The sequence below is a fragment of the Carettochelys insculpta genome, chromosome 1 (genome assembly GCF_033958435.1).
Source record: "Carettochelys insculpta isolate YL-2023 chromosome 1, ASM3395843v1, whole genome shotgun sequence".
NCBI lineage: Eukaryota > Metazoa > Chordata > Testudines > Carettochelyidae > Carettochelys > Carettochelys insculpta.
Window position 1 is genome coordinate 311,246,604 of NC_134137.1, and position 14,562 is coordinate 311,261,165.

The 14,562-nt window shown below is 44.8% G+C and overlaps 1 protein-coding gene across 2 annotated transcripts in view; it reads right to left on the bottom strand.

The window, feature by feature from the left end:
- The window catches only part of CNOT2 (CCR4-NOT transcription complex subunit 2), a 151,052-nt gene that overhangs the window by 93,785 nt on the left and 42,705 nt on the right, over positions 1-14,562 (bottom strand). Inside the window, exon 2 of one of the 2 annotated variants that reach the window (XM_075012897.1) lies at positions 11,577-11,649. The exons of the other annotated variant lie outside the window; for it this stretch is intronic. The gene's annotated coding sequence lies outside the window, so the exon portion shown is untranslated. The remainder of the gene's footprint in view (positions 1-11,576; positions 11,650-14,562) is intronic. 2 annotated transcript variants of the gene reach the window in all.

A 14,562-nucleotide genomic window follows, 5' to 3' on the forward strand; every position in this document is an offset into this window, starting at 1 on the left:
GTAGAATACAATTTGAAAGTCTTTACAAGTCCAGACATCACCAACAATTCAAGTACTTGTTGGTACTGGAGGAGAGAGAGAGAGAGAGAGAGAGAGAGAGAGAGAGACACACACACACACACACACACACACAGTGTGCTCGTGTGCGACAAAGACACACGTTGCTCCTTTAAGTAGATCAGCAGTAAGAAATCTGAACGCTGCTTGTTCCGATACAGCAGCAGCAGCTGCCAACAGCTCCTTTGGTCCCACTCCTAAGGCCTGTTATGTGCCCCGCGGCCCCCTTCCAACTCTACTCTGTTGAAATGAAGTACAGAGGTGAAGGGGGCATGAAGAAGTAGACACTGTTACATCAGCACCTCCCCCTCTGCTCAGCAAGAAGCAGGCTCCTGGGAGTAGCTGGCCTGAGACTCCAAGGCAAAGGGTGGGAGCAGTACAGCAGTGAGGGAGACACACCTGAAGTGCCTGCCTCTTGACAGCCTGCTAGGTAGGTGCCCAGTCAGACACCTTAGAGGGCACTTAGGACAAAGGGTACACGATCTCAGCATTTTGGGTGAGTTCTGCCACAAAGATAAATAAGTTTGTCACAGGATGTAGATCCCACTCAATGTTAAATGAAAAAAGGGTAGTTGGAGTGATGTTTCCAAGAGTATTCATTTGAATTTAGGGAAAGCAGACCTACAGATTAATCAACTCTGGTAAACACATTTAAGGGCTTAAAAAAAGATGGCATAGCCCCATAATACAAAATTATCTGAGATTTAAGCTCTGTCTACACTAGTCCCCAACTTCGAAGGGAGCATGGTGATTAGGGTGTTGGGAGATTACTAATGAAGTACTGCAGTGCATATGAAACTTCGAAGTGCTGGCCTGCATGTAGCCAAGGGTCAGCTGTGGGTACTTCGAAGTGCCCACACTACTTTGAAATTCCTTTACTCCTCAAAATTGAGGACAAGCTGCCAGCCGGTTTGGTTTTCCTTCACATAGGATTCCCTACTTTTCCTCCCCACCCGCCGCCACACCAAAAAAAAGTCTGTCTGCTTTCCACAGGAGGAAAATGAGGCCAATGCAATGTAGGAAGATGACACCACACACCTACCACCATTTCTGAGAATTTTTTCCCCATATTGCACCAGCAAAAATACCCAGAAAGTTATGGGGCTCAGGGAACTGCGGGACAGTTCCCACAAGTCACTGCTGTAACACTCGATATTTGACGATTTAGCGTGGCAGCATTAAGTTGACTTTGGGGGAGGTGCAGATAGTCAAATTCGAATTTATAAAACCCAGTATTACAAAGCCAATTTTAATAAAACCAAATTTACATCATAGTATAGACACAGCCTCAGGTGCGTCAGAAACTTCAGGCCCAGGGATCATGACAAAGCGAGGAATTCTGCTGCATTATGCTCCCTGTATTTGGAAGAATCCACTACAGGTTGAATCTCTCTAGTCCAGCGCCCTTGGGACCTGACCAGTGTCAAATGAGAGAATTTGCTGGACCACATGAGGTCAATATTGTCCAGCAGCATTACTCACGCTTCCACCACTTACTGGGCTTTTAGATGACATTTAGAGCTAAATTAGAGCTAAACAACAGCACAGAACACCAACAGCCAGGACTCGTCGCTTAATGGGACCGTGGGATATTTGGCTACGTCCATGATAAGTGTCAGAGAGGTAGCCGTGTTAGTCTGTAGCTTTGAGAACAACAAGAAGTCTTGTGGCACCTTGTAGACAAACAGATATTGTGGAGCATAAGCTTTTGTGGGCAAAGACCCGCTTCATCAGATGCATGAGTGGGGGGCAGGGTTTCAGAGGTCTTCCAGCTAACTAAAATCATGCCAGATTACAGATCCTGCTAGAGGACAGTGTGCAGACTAGAGAGGTTCAACCTGCATATGACTATGCCAGTGGTCTGCAAACTGCAACTCTGGAGTCACTTACTGCTCTTTAAAGGACTTCTTTGGGGCTCCTGGCATTACAACTGTAATAATTAAAAACCACCTTATTTTTGAGAAACAGCGAACATCTAAAAGCCCAACAACGAACAACGCATCTAAACAGCAAATGATGTGATCTCATAAGGTTGGATAGTTCCTCCTTTAATATGTGCAGGGCACAGTGGGACATAATACTGTATCTGTGTTTTGATCGTGTTGCTAATAAACTCTTGATTTTGAAAAAGAAAAGGAAGCTTACAGAATTCCTGCTGTGAAGGACAACATGCACTTTAAGAAAGAAAACAAATTAAATGTGAAGTAAAACTGGCATAATTAAAGTAGGTTCAGAAGTGAAAGTCAGGAAAATAGTGGTATAAACACACACACACACACACACACACACACACAGTGAGTAAACAGAATATGTAAAGTTTGTGAACATTCTGCAGTAAAGATGTATCGCATTACAAATCATTGTGCACGCTGTTCTTAAAATAGAGGTTACAAAAAGTACGGTTTGACATTTATTTATTTATTACGGACCATCTTGTATCCACATGCAGTATGGCTCTTGAATTATTGATTACCAAATTCAAAAAAAGTGACTCTTCTTGCCAGTTTGGTTGCCCACCCCTGGTTTAGTACATACAGATCAGACAGCTCATTTTTTTTCTTGATATGGTGGCAGGTTCCCACTCTGAAAAGATGTCTGAGAGACAACTAACAAGAAATACAGAATTATTCTTTAATTTATGGGAAATACATTCCATGAATTTTATTGTCTTCTCTTATGTGTGTATCAGATTATGCACTTGTGTATTAAATTATTCGTCTTACGTTTTCGATAATTCCAGAAGATCATGGACTAAAGAGAAGTTACTCACTTGTGTAGTAACAATGGTTCTTCGAGATGTGTCCCCGTGGGTGCTCCACAGTAGGTGTCTGGCTCGCCCCAGCGCTGCAGATCGGAAAATTCCCAGCAGTCTCCGTTGGGTCACGCATGCGCCAATGCGTGCCGGTCCTTCGCGCGCTTTTGGTCATGTGCACGATCTGGTCCTCACCAGTTCCTTGACCAACCGCCCCGCATGCTCCTGAAAAACACCATACAGAGCTCCGAAGTGCGGAGGAACGGGTGGGTAGTGGAGCACCCACAGGGACACATCTCGAAGAACCATCATTACTACACAAGTGAGTAACTTCTTCTTCTTCGAGTGGTCCCCGTGGGTGCTCCACAGTAGGTGACTACCCAGCAGTGACCCCAAATAAGGGAGGTGGGTACCCAATTTATGTGCAGCTTGCCCTTGAAAGGACTGCTGTTGATAGGCATGTATCCTCATCGAACACCCGGTGCATGGCATAGTGCTTGACGAAGGTGTCGTAAGATGACTGAGTCGCCGCTCTGCAGATGTCTTTTAACGTGATTCCTTTGAAGAAGGCCGTCGATGCCGCCATCGCTCTGGTGGAGTGAGCCCTAGGCGGAACTAGCAGAGGGGTCTTACGGAGCTCATAACACAGTCTTATGCAGGATACAATGTGATTTGAAATTCTTTGTGAGGATAGGCCTTCCCCTTTTGACCTGGCTGCGAGAGACACCAGGAGTCTGTCCCTTTTCCGGAAGGGCTTAGTTCTATGTAAAAGGCCAACGCCCACCTCACGTCTAGTAGGTGCAGCCACACCTCCTTGCTGGAGTTGTGAGGCTTAGGATAAAAATGAGGGTAATACTATTGGTTCGTTAATGCGGAACTCTGAGGAAACCTTTGGGACGAAGGCTGGGTGTAATCATAAGATCACCACTTCCTTTGACGATACTGTGCAGGGTGGCGTTGCCATTATTACTGCAAGTTCGCTCACCCTGCGGGCTGACATAATCGCAAGAAGGAAGGTTGTTTTCATGGTAAGTAACCGGAGGGGTACCATGGCCAATGGTTCAAAGGGTGGTCCCGACAGCGTGTGGAGGACCAAGTCCAAACTCCACGACAGTGACAGCGGTTTCCGAGGGGAGTACAGGTTTGCCAGCCCCTTTAGGAAACATGTGACAATAGAATGGGCGAATATGGTTGGCCCTTCCTCTGTGTTGAAACGCATATATAGCTGCAAGATGGACCTTTAGTGAGGATAAGGAGAGTCCGTCTCGTTTTAGCACCAACAGGTATTCTAGAATTACAGTTATAGGGACGTCCAGAGGAGCTAACTGCTTGGAAGAGCACCAGGAAATAAATCGTTTCCACTTCTGCGCGTAAGTCCTTCCGGTAGAAGTCCTTCGACTGCACTCCAAGACTTATTTTACTCCCTCTGAACACATGCTCACTAAGGCGCTGAGCCATGGATTAGCCATGCCTGTAGGCGGAGTCCTTGAGGATGTGGGTGCACTATGGACCCCTGAGCCTGCGTGAGAAGGTCTGGCACTACCGGTAGGGGGAGTGGCGGGTGGCATGATATGCGCAGAAGCAGAGGAAACCATTGCTGTCGGTCCCAGGTTGGGACTATAAGTATTACGCATGCTCTCCCACTTCTAGCTTTCTCTAGAACCTTGTGGATGTGTGTTGTGGGAGGGAACGCACAGAGTAGAGGGCCCTTCCATGGAACCATGAAGGTATCCCCCAAGGATCCCTGTCCTATGCCTGCTCTGGAGCAGTACTGGGGGGCAATTCTTGTTGTTGTGAGTGGCAAACAAATCAATTTGGGGAAACCCCCATGTGTGAAGTAGTAGTCGGAGCATATCAGAACAGATCTGCCACTCATGTGTGAGCGCAAAGTGTCTGCTTAGTTGGTCCGCCTTCATGTTGTGGACACCAGGTAAGTATGAGGCTTTTAGCGTTATATTGCTGACAATGCACCAGTTCCACAACCGGACTGCCTCTGCGCATAGCGCACGGGATCTGGCCCCTCCTTGTCAATTGATATAAAACATTGTGGAGGTGTTGTCGGTATTGATCCCGACTACTTTGCCGTGCAGGTATTTTCAAAAGCGTCTGCATGCATTGAACACTGCTCTGAGTTCTAGTATGTTTATGTGCAATGTCTTTTCCACGGGGGACCATAGCCCCGGAGTTACTTTGTTGACAATGTGCGCTCCCCATCCTATGTGGGATGCATCTGCTGTAAGAAAAAATCGCAATTTGTGGTTGGTGGAAGGGAACCCCTACTAGTAAGCTCTTGGGATCTGCCCACCACGCCAGTGATCTTCGCACCTCTGTTGTGGGCGATACTGCCCTGTGGATGGTATGGACTATTGGTCTGTAAACGCTCGCCAGCCAATGCTGCGGGCTTTGCATATGTAGCCTGGCATTTTGTACCACAAACGTGGTGGTCACCATGTGTCCCAACAGTTGTAGACATGTTAGGATTGGCACTGTGGGGCTGTACATCATTACTTGTACCAGAGATTTGATGGTGCAGAAACGGGCATCAGGCAGGTATACTCTTGATGTGATAGAGTCTATGCGTGCCCCTATGAACTCTATATTTTGCGTGGGTTCGGTCTTTGATTTCGAGAGGTTGATAACTAGGCCTAACGAGGCAAATGTGTTTGTAGTGATGTGTATCATACGTAGGACCTCTGCCTTTGAGCCCCCTTTCAGTAGGCAGTCATCCAGGTATGGAAAAAATGAACACACCCTGTCTGTGTAGGTAAGCTGATACCACCGCTATCATTGTGGTAAAAAACTCTGGGCGCCGAAGAGACCCCGCATGGAAGAACTCTGTATTGAAAATGCTCCCTGCCTACTTTGAAGCGGAGAAAACGTCTGTGAGCCAGGTGGATTGTTATATGAAAGTACGCATCCTGTAAGTCGACGGCTGCAAACCAGTCTCCATCGTCCAGTGCCATGATTATGGAGGCAATTGTAGTCATCCTGAAGTGCTGTTTGTGCAAATGTCGGTTGAGGGCTCGTAAGTCCAGGATTGGCCTCCAGCCTCCTATCTTCTTCTCCGTTAGGAAGTATTGTGAGTAGAAACCTTGCCCTTGGAATTGTTCCGGTACTCTCTCCGCCGCCCCTATAAACATGAGATGGTCTACCTCCTGTTTTAACCTTGTCTCGTGAGAAGGGTCCTGGAGGAAGGACTGGGTGGGAGGTTTCTGTGGCGGTAGCGATCAGAAGGGGATCATGTATCCCGTGGCTATAATTTCCAGTACCCATTTGTCTGTCGTGATGTTGTGCCATTGAGAGTAAAACGGTTTGAGCCGATGGTGGAACATGTACTGAGATTGGCATTGAGAGATGGTCTTGATAGTGCAGTCCTCGACGTACCCGCCAAACTTGCTGTCTCAGAGCTTGCCCCGAGGGTGCACAACCCTGCTGGGGACGTCGTCTGGGGGCCCTATACCTGTTGCTGCTGTTGGTGGCGCCCTTGGTCATAGCTCCGTTGATATTGTGCACGCTGTGGTTGATAAGCGTAGTGCCATTGCTGAGGGTAAAACTTCTTCCTCCTGTATAGGGGGGGTATATGCGCCCAGGGTCCTAAGTGTGGCTCTCGAGTCCTTGCTGGAGCATAGGACCAAGTCGGTTGAATCTGCGAATAACTTTTGTTTATCAAATGGAAGATTTACGATTTTTGTTTGCAGATCTCCGGGAATACCGGACGTCTGAAGGCAGGATTCCCTACGCATTACCACTGCTGTGGAGCGTGCTGCCGTGTCCGCCACATCCAAGGCAATCTGAACTCCTGTTCGTCAGGCCATGTAGCCCTCCTGGACGATCGCCTTCAGCACCAGTTTCTTGTCCTCTGGAAGGAAATCCATGAGGGAGGTAAGTCTGGAGTAATTGCCGAAGTTGTGGTTTGACAGGTGTGCCACATAGTCTGCCATTCTCAGTAATAAGATAGAGGAGGAGTAGACCTTCCTGCCGAACAGGTCTAATTTCCTTGCATCTTTATCTGACCCTCCTGATTTATATTGGGGTGTCTTGGATCTATGCTGTGATGATTCGACCACCAAGGAATTTGGCTGGGGGTGGCTAAACAAGAATTCCATGCCCTTGGCTGGAACAAAGTATTTCTTATCCGCCCTCTTATTTGTAGGTGGGATGGAGGCCGGAGTCTGCCATATGTTGGTGGCTGATTCCATAATCACTTAGTCTAGTGGGATGGCGATCTTAGATGAAGCCGGGGGTCTCAAATTTTTCAGGAGTTTATGTTTTTCCTGCACCTCTGCTTTGAATGTCCTGTGTGTGTGCTACCCTCTTGAACAGCTCCTGGAACTGCTTAAGCTTGTCTTGGCGGGGTGGGGGTGGGGGGGGAGAGGAGAAATATCCCCGGGAACAACCGCCTCATTTGGGGAGGACGAAGAGGCGTCACTATGATATATCTCCTCTAATTCCTCTGGTTCCCGAGTTTGTTCATATGCTTGCTCTTTTAAGGGTTCTGAAGGAAGGTCCAGGGACTCTGCACCCATTTCCGCCTGGGAAGGCTGTGTTCTTCTCACAGAGTGAGACTGTATGAAGGCGCGTTGGCGAGGTGTGGGTGGGGATCTACCCCTGGATCTGGACCCCCTGTGCCGGTGTTCAGCATGGTAAGGATGGCCATGACAACAGGGGCAAGGGCCCGGTGATGGAGATCTGGACCACAATCGGAATGTGTACATTTGGTGCCTAGAAGAGTGAGACCTCCATGATGACGTTGACAATGGCGGAGATGTTCTGCGATAGTATTCATAGGGATCCATACTGGAGATTGGTGAAGGTTATCTGAGCCAGGGGGTGGTGGTTGAAGGAACAGGGATGGAGATCTGCTGTGTCTATCTTGGGGGGGCGGGGGAAGCCAGGCAATAATGACAACACGAATATGTCCGGAGATGGACTACGGTGCCGGGTTTTGGCTTTTGCTTCGCCCCATCCCTGAGGAGCAGCTGCTGCCCCCTCCAGTGCCAGGGACCTTGGCACCATTGTCTGTGCCGTGCTCGGTGCTGCTATGCACAGTGCCGTGCAGGTAGCTTCCTCCAGCACTGTTGGGACCTGTGCTGTGTCTATCTTGGGGGGGCGGGGGAAGCCAGGCAATAATGACAACACGAATATGTCCGGAGATGGACTACGGTGCCGGGTTTTGGCTTTTGCTTTGCCCCATCCCTGAGGAGCAGCTGCTGCCCCCTCCAGTGCCAGGGACCTTGGCACCATTGTCTGTGCCGTGCTCGGTGCTGCTATGCACAGTGCTGTGCAGGTAGCTTCCTCCAGCACTGTTGGGACCTGTGCTGGGTACCCTTGCTCCGGTGCCGTAAGGCTCGGTGCCGCCGATTCCGGCGCCTGCCACATTGGCGCCTGCGGTGCCCTCGGTGCTGACTGCTTAATGGTCGGAGGCCCAGGCAGAACTACATGCGCTACAGTCTTCCCGCTATGAGCGGCCAGCGGGTCAGGGCCCTGTGCTCCGCTCGTCCTGCTCGCGGGTGTTACTAGCAAGGATCAAGCTGGAGAGAGCTTTTTTTTCTTTTGCACCGAGGAGGCTAGGGAAGCCACCTTCCTCTTGTGCGACTCTGAGGGCCCCTCTTTATGGGGCTTCTCTGATGGTTCAGGTTGGAGGGCCTTATCAAATAAAAATCATCTTCAGCCTCATTTCCCTGTCCTTTCTGGCTCTGGCTGTAAGCTTAGAGCAGTGAAGACACTTTTGTGGAACGTGGGTCTCCCCGAGGCAATGAATGCACTTGCTATGCCCACCTGAGGCAGGCATGGCCTCGCGGCACGACTCACATTTCTTAAACCCCAGCAAAGACATCTCTGCCCAAGCATTTAAGTCTTTGAATGTTAAGAGGGCACTTAGCGGCTAATCGGTTCTGGAACAGATAACCTTCACGGCCTTTAGGGCAGTGGACCGCCTGAGGCGGCCGCCTCTGTCCTCTCTTCTCCCCCTTTTCTTCTTCTCTCTCTTTTTTTTTTTTTCCCAACTATATATGCACATAACACAAAACAGCTTCAACAGTGTTAAACAAAACTATCAATTAACAGTAATAAACACAGTTTTATCTGTCTGAGGCGTTGGAGCCAGAGCGGATTCCGTCTGCAGCCATTGGCGGTTGAGAAGGAACTGGCGGGGACCGGATCGCACATGTGACCGAAAGCATGCGAAGGACTGGTGCGCATTGGCGCATGCATGACCCAACGGAGACTACTGGGAATTTTCCGATCTGCGGAGCCAGGACGAGCCCAACACCTACTGTGGAGCACCCACGGGGACCACTCGAAGAAGAAATCTCACTTACTGATAGATAATCAACTAGTCCCCTGTCTTTGGAGAAAGAGGATCTCAAAATTAGATTCCTGTTCCCTCATTTCCCCCCCTCCCTTTTTTTTTTGTGTCAAGTCCCTTTGACAGCTGGAGGAGCTGTAAAATTTCCTGAATTTATTTATTAACAAAATTTTAGCTAGGTCTTAGTACTCATTCCTAATGAAGGAAGAAATGTATATTTAAGAACTAATCTTTAGAAAGCCTCTTCAGTTTCTTTGTACAATAGCCACTCACTCTTTCATAGCAGCCTCTCATTTTATAGAGTTAATTTCCACAGCTTGTCTTAGTCCTTATTTGCTCAGGAACAGACAAGCCTTCATGAGGAATTGGAGGGAGGATGGGGTGAAACAGCAGTCAGAAAAATCAACCTGCATAATCCCTGGATGTCCATCTTTTGGAACAAAGACATTTTAACACTTCAAATAGGGAAAAAAAAAAAAAAAGTGAAGACCACTGCCAATGTGGGGAGAGACTTTCATCTACTATTCAACTGTGATGACCTGCTGAAATATGCTGCCTCACAAATCCTGACCTCATTGTTTTAAAGGCCTTTACTTGCCAAATTTCGCGGAGCTTGACTCGCACAGATGCTCCTGTTGCCTGCTTCAGATTAAATCAGGACATCAGCAAAAACGGCAATCGGCACAGGTCTTGTCTTTAGACTATAGACATTGGACTGTGCCACAGCTTCTGGGGCTTGTAGTTGGGCCACTGCTGAGTTTGCTGGTAGCAAACACATATTCATCCACTGTAGTGTTTTGAATTATGACTAAATGTCAACAGAAGCGATAGAAATGGAAATACCATGCTCAGAGGGAATCAGATGTACTGTCTAGTTTTGCTTTGAGGGAAATGAACACACTTTAGATAATGTTTTTAGAGGTAGAATTTTTTTGGTAAGCTACTTGGAAGGAGGAGATCAGGCCAAGCCATAAGGGTACTAGAAATCCCCAGAACAAGGTCTGGAAAAAGAGTATTCACCTTCACAATTTAGTTGCTATAACTGAAGCTCAACAGGCTATATAGCACAGTATTAAAAACAAGTCAAAGAAAATTAAGCACTTTCTGAAACTGTTCTGCAATTGAAACAAAGCAAACACTTTTCAAGAAGTGTGAGGTAAAACAAAACAAAAAATTACAACAGGCAAATTACTCCCGATATTTGGCTGCTCTTACAGTTACCTTGTTTAAAATTCTTGCTCAGTTAAGATACGTTCTACCTAATTCTTATCATATATTTTATTTTCATGTTCAATTAGTTTCAACAGCTTTTGATAAACATGATCATATTCTCTTACCATCTGACCTTTTGCTTTTCTGTAGGCTGCTCTATGAAATTCTGTTCGTTGTACACCGTTATCATACGTTTTGGTATTATATTAAAATTTTTAGTTTTAATATTCCCACTTGCAAGCACTCATTCATTTTTATTTAAATACGATTCCCCCCCTTTAGGTCATGCTAATTAAGCAAGATTAGTGCTTAATTGTATTACTATACTGGATACATGGTGTAAAAACAGTGTTAAACTCCGAAGTGTTTTGAAAACACTTCAGAAAGTAAACATACATTTCACAAGCCAAACTTTCCACTGTTAACAGTGGTGCCCTAAGGTTTTACATTTGAATTCAATGTAATGCCACTTTAGAAATACCCTGCAAAATTATAAAGGAGCATGTCCTTCCCCAACCCGCCCCCACCCCTTTCAGAATAAGCATTAAATGAAACCCCTTTTCAGGGACTATTATTAACCTTGATTTGAAGAAAGTAAGAGGTATCCAATAAAATATTTGCAAACTAGACAGTATCAATTTAAAAAAGATTTAATTCATGTTTTGCTTGTTTTTGGAAGAAAGTAAAGAAAACACCTGTAAAAAGGAATGCAAGACTCATGGACCTGTGCATACCTCTGTTCATAACTACATTGTAATTTTTGTTAGCTGTAAAGAGTATTACAGATACAACTGTAGCAAACTGGAAAAGGAACCTTTTATTATTCACATGAAACTCACTACTTTTTCTCTCACATGAAAAACAGTGCATTCAGCTATATTAAATGTAGAAAACTCTCTGATAAGCCAAAGAATCTACTCCGGTCATAAGAAATTCATGTTCTACATTTCAAATGTTAATGTCAAATGTCTCTCACATATAATTACTGAATAAAAATATCTGCCAACTTAAAAGATCATAAGGAAATAGTGTGCACGTGCATACACATACACCATTCTTAAGAACTTTCCATATTCTTATTTAGCAAAATGTAAGTTTGAGCAGCTAAACATTAATAAAAATCAGATAAGCCTTCCTCATAACTTCAGTACTTTTAAATCAAAACATTCTTCATTCTGAAGCCTATTCCATTATAGTAGAAGTCCTTCCTAGAAGGATCATGAGCACACCATGAAAATATCTACCTACCTAAACACTGTATTTTTGCCCATTAAATTTTTGTCTCTGCTGAGGTAAGCAAACTTTGGCTGAGGAGCACTGCCTGTAAATGAAGTAAATTAATAAAGTTATTAGTAATGATACATTGAGAACCTTAATAAATAAGACAGTTCACTGTTCTGTAAGTTTAAAAACAAAAAACCCCACTCCTAATATCACATTATTACATGTCTTTTTCCATTTCTTGGGTGGGGAAAAGGGTGCAATCTGTACTTTGTTCAGCTGAAGAATTAAATGCAATAAAACCATTAACTACAGTATACTAAATTCTTGTTACGAATTTCTTAAATATACAGTGTATAACACGTTACAGAAGAAAAAAGCCTATCAAAACTTAATCAAAACATAGTTTTTATACAATACTAGGAAATATTCTTGAATTTAAAACACAAAGTAAGCCTTTTTCTAGAAAGAAATATACAGATCAGAAATAAAATCCAGTATTACACCATAAGAAATAAGCATACTTGACATTCATAATGCATGCATTTTTTGCTCCTACTGTCTTCATATGAGAAGCTTCTACTCTCTCCTACCCATCTCTATTACTGCAACATATAGGCCCCCACTGTATACTGTACTCAAATGATTCCAAAACAGCCCTTAGAGCACAATGCAAGCAAAATGCTAGGTTTTAGTATCAATAATAGCAACTGCTGAAGCTAATAAAACAGAGAGGACAAAAAAAAAAAAAAGTTAGTGAAAACAGAAGGACAGGTCAAACTGTGCTTCCAGATCCAACTGGGCAATGGAAAGGAGAACAGGTCTCCAAGTAAGTTTCATGTGACTAAACGAGATCAGAGAAGGAAAACCACAGTCAAAGAAATTAAGATTTTTTTTTTTTAAATTACAAAATGAAAAAATAGGAGGGAAAGGGATCCTTTTTGGATTGAAATCTCTTTGGATTTTGGAAGCTTTGGCAGTACAGGTTGAAACGCTGGTCCAACACTCTCTTGCCCAGTAACATCCCTCCTCCAGCAGGAGAATGGATGCTGAGGAACCAGAGAGGGCCAGCTGTGCAGGGCACAGTGGAGCCCTGCTGGTGACAGGGAGACCCTTGGCAGCCCACTCTGGAGAACTTCACTACTGGGAGCCCAGCTGAGGTTGGTGAGCGCCACCGTGGGGAGCCAAGCCCCACCTGAAAGCACCAGCCAGCTGTCCTGCAACCACAGGTACCCCAGCCAGGGGAGCCCTGCACCCCCACATGCAGGGAGCTGGCTGAGGCACAGAGCCTCACTGAAGAGCCAGGTGGGGCACGGAGCACTGCCTGCAGCCCCACAGAAGCAGGGAACTTGGCCAGGATAGGGGAACCCTGCAACAGTGGGGCTCCCCCTCTAGGTAGCCTGGGGGCTAGACCACACCTCATCTGGCAAATCCTCTCATTCAGGACAACTCAGGTCCCGAAGGTGCCAGATACGTCAAATTCAAATACAGGTTGTACCTTCCATACCCATGGAAACTCAAGTTGTACAGGACATGGTACTGACATATCTGACTTAGTATAGTACTCTAGGGCATTGTGCTAGTGGAGGACTATTTTCTGAATGACATACAGAAGTTGCAGGTTTTGCATACAAGAGTCTATGGCATTTTTCACAGTTAAGGTTTCACCCAAGCTGGGAGTTAGCCACAGCAGCAAAGGTTAACTGTGTTGTATAACACAACTGTGGGAGTGCTTGTTGCACTTTGCCATAAGTGAAGACAACCAAAACTGCAAAAACAAATTAAAATAAGCTTTTCCTGTAAGTGATAACTCCCATATTCACTAAAGCACAATGTGTTTCTGCCAAAATAAGCGGTTATCCTTTCAATAATACATAATACCTTTCAGAACATTTAATTTCATTGTTCAGGAATTGTCTTCACTGGTGTTGAATACAAGGGATTCCTTCCACATTTCCACTTACTTTATAGTTTCAGACCACAATACTACAGATTATGGACATCATTGTCAGAGAAAGAAAAATAATTTTCTTCTATTTACAGCTTGTTGATACTGCCATTTAAAAAAAAACACTCAAGGGGGGTTACTGTAGAGACAGACAAGAAGCTTCCCTTTTCCTTTAAAGCTCAGCAACACTGTCAGCACTGCTCCTGTCCTGACCAGTCCAGGGGAACTTATTTTCTAGAAAAGAGAAATGAAGAAGTATCCCCTTCAGCTAATGTAGTACTCTACTTCCATTTCACTTCACTTGATTACCATTTTCCCTTGCATGTAAAAAGAGAATTCCTTGAGACATTTGAGTTGCCTGGAGGGGCAATATTGCGCAATAGCATGCAAATGACCCAGATTCAGCTCCTCTAATTTCTCACTACCTTAAAAGCATAAATTGACTGCAGTGGAGAGGTACCCCTTTCAGTTCCAGTAGTGGAGAAATGCTTTGTGCCACTATATTATGACTCTCTTTCATGGATTAAAAACAGCACTGTTGACTTTCTAAGGCACTCTGATCTAGACATGCCAGGATGGAGCAGGAATGAAATCTCAATGAAGTGACAAGACCAAACTCTGACAAGTATGAAGACAACACTCCACCCCAATTTAAAAAAAGAAAAAAAAAAAAAGCACCCTAGTACATCCTAGCTCCTCCTATCAAACATACGATTCTGCTGAAAGCTTTTAATGCAAGGACTACTTATTCTGCCAATGGAACCAATTTTACTTGACTGTTTAAATAATATGATTTCACTAAGGTATCAGCAAGTATATGAACCAATGAAAATACCAACTCAAATACTAACCCATTTTACAAGAAAAAATTAAAACATTTTATTCTGAAACAGCACTTCAAATTTACCTTAGTCTGTAAAAATAGTATAAGTATTTTATTAAAAATTTATTAAATTCAGCTTAATTTCATGAGCACACAGGTCAAATCTGTTCTATACTATTAATTTTGTAAAACTAAATTTCACTGGTTTACCTTTAAGAATGGTTTCAAAAACAATTCACTGA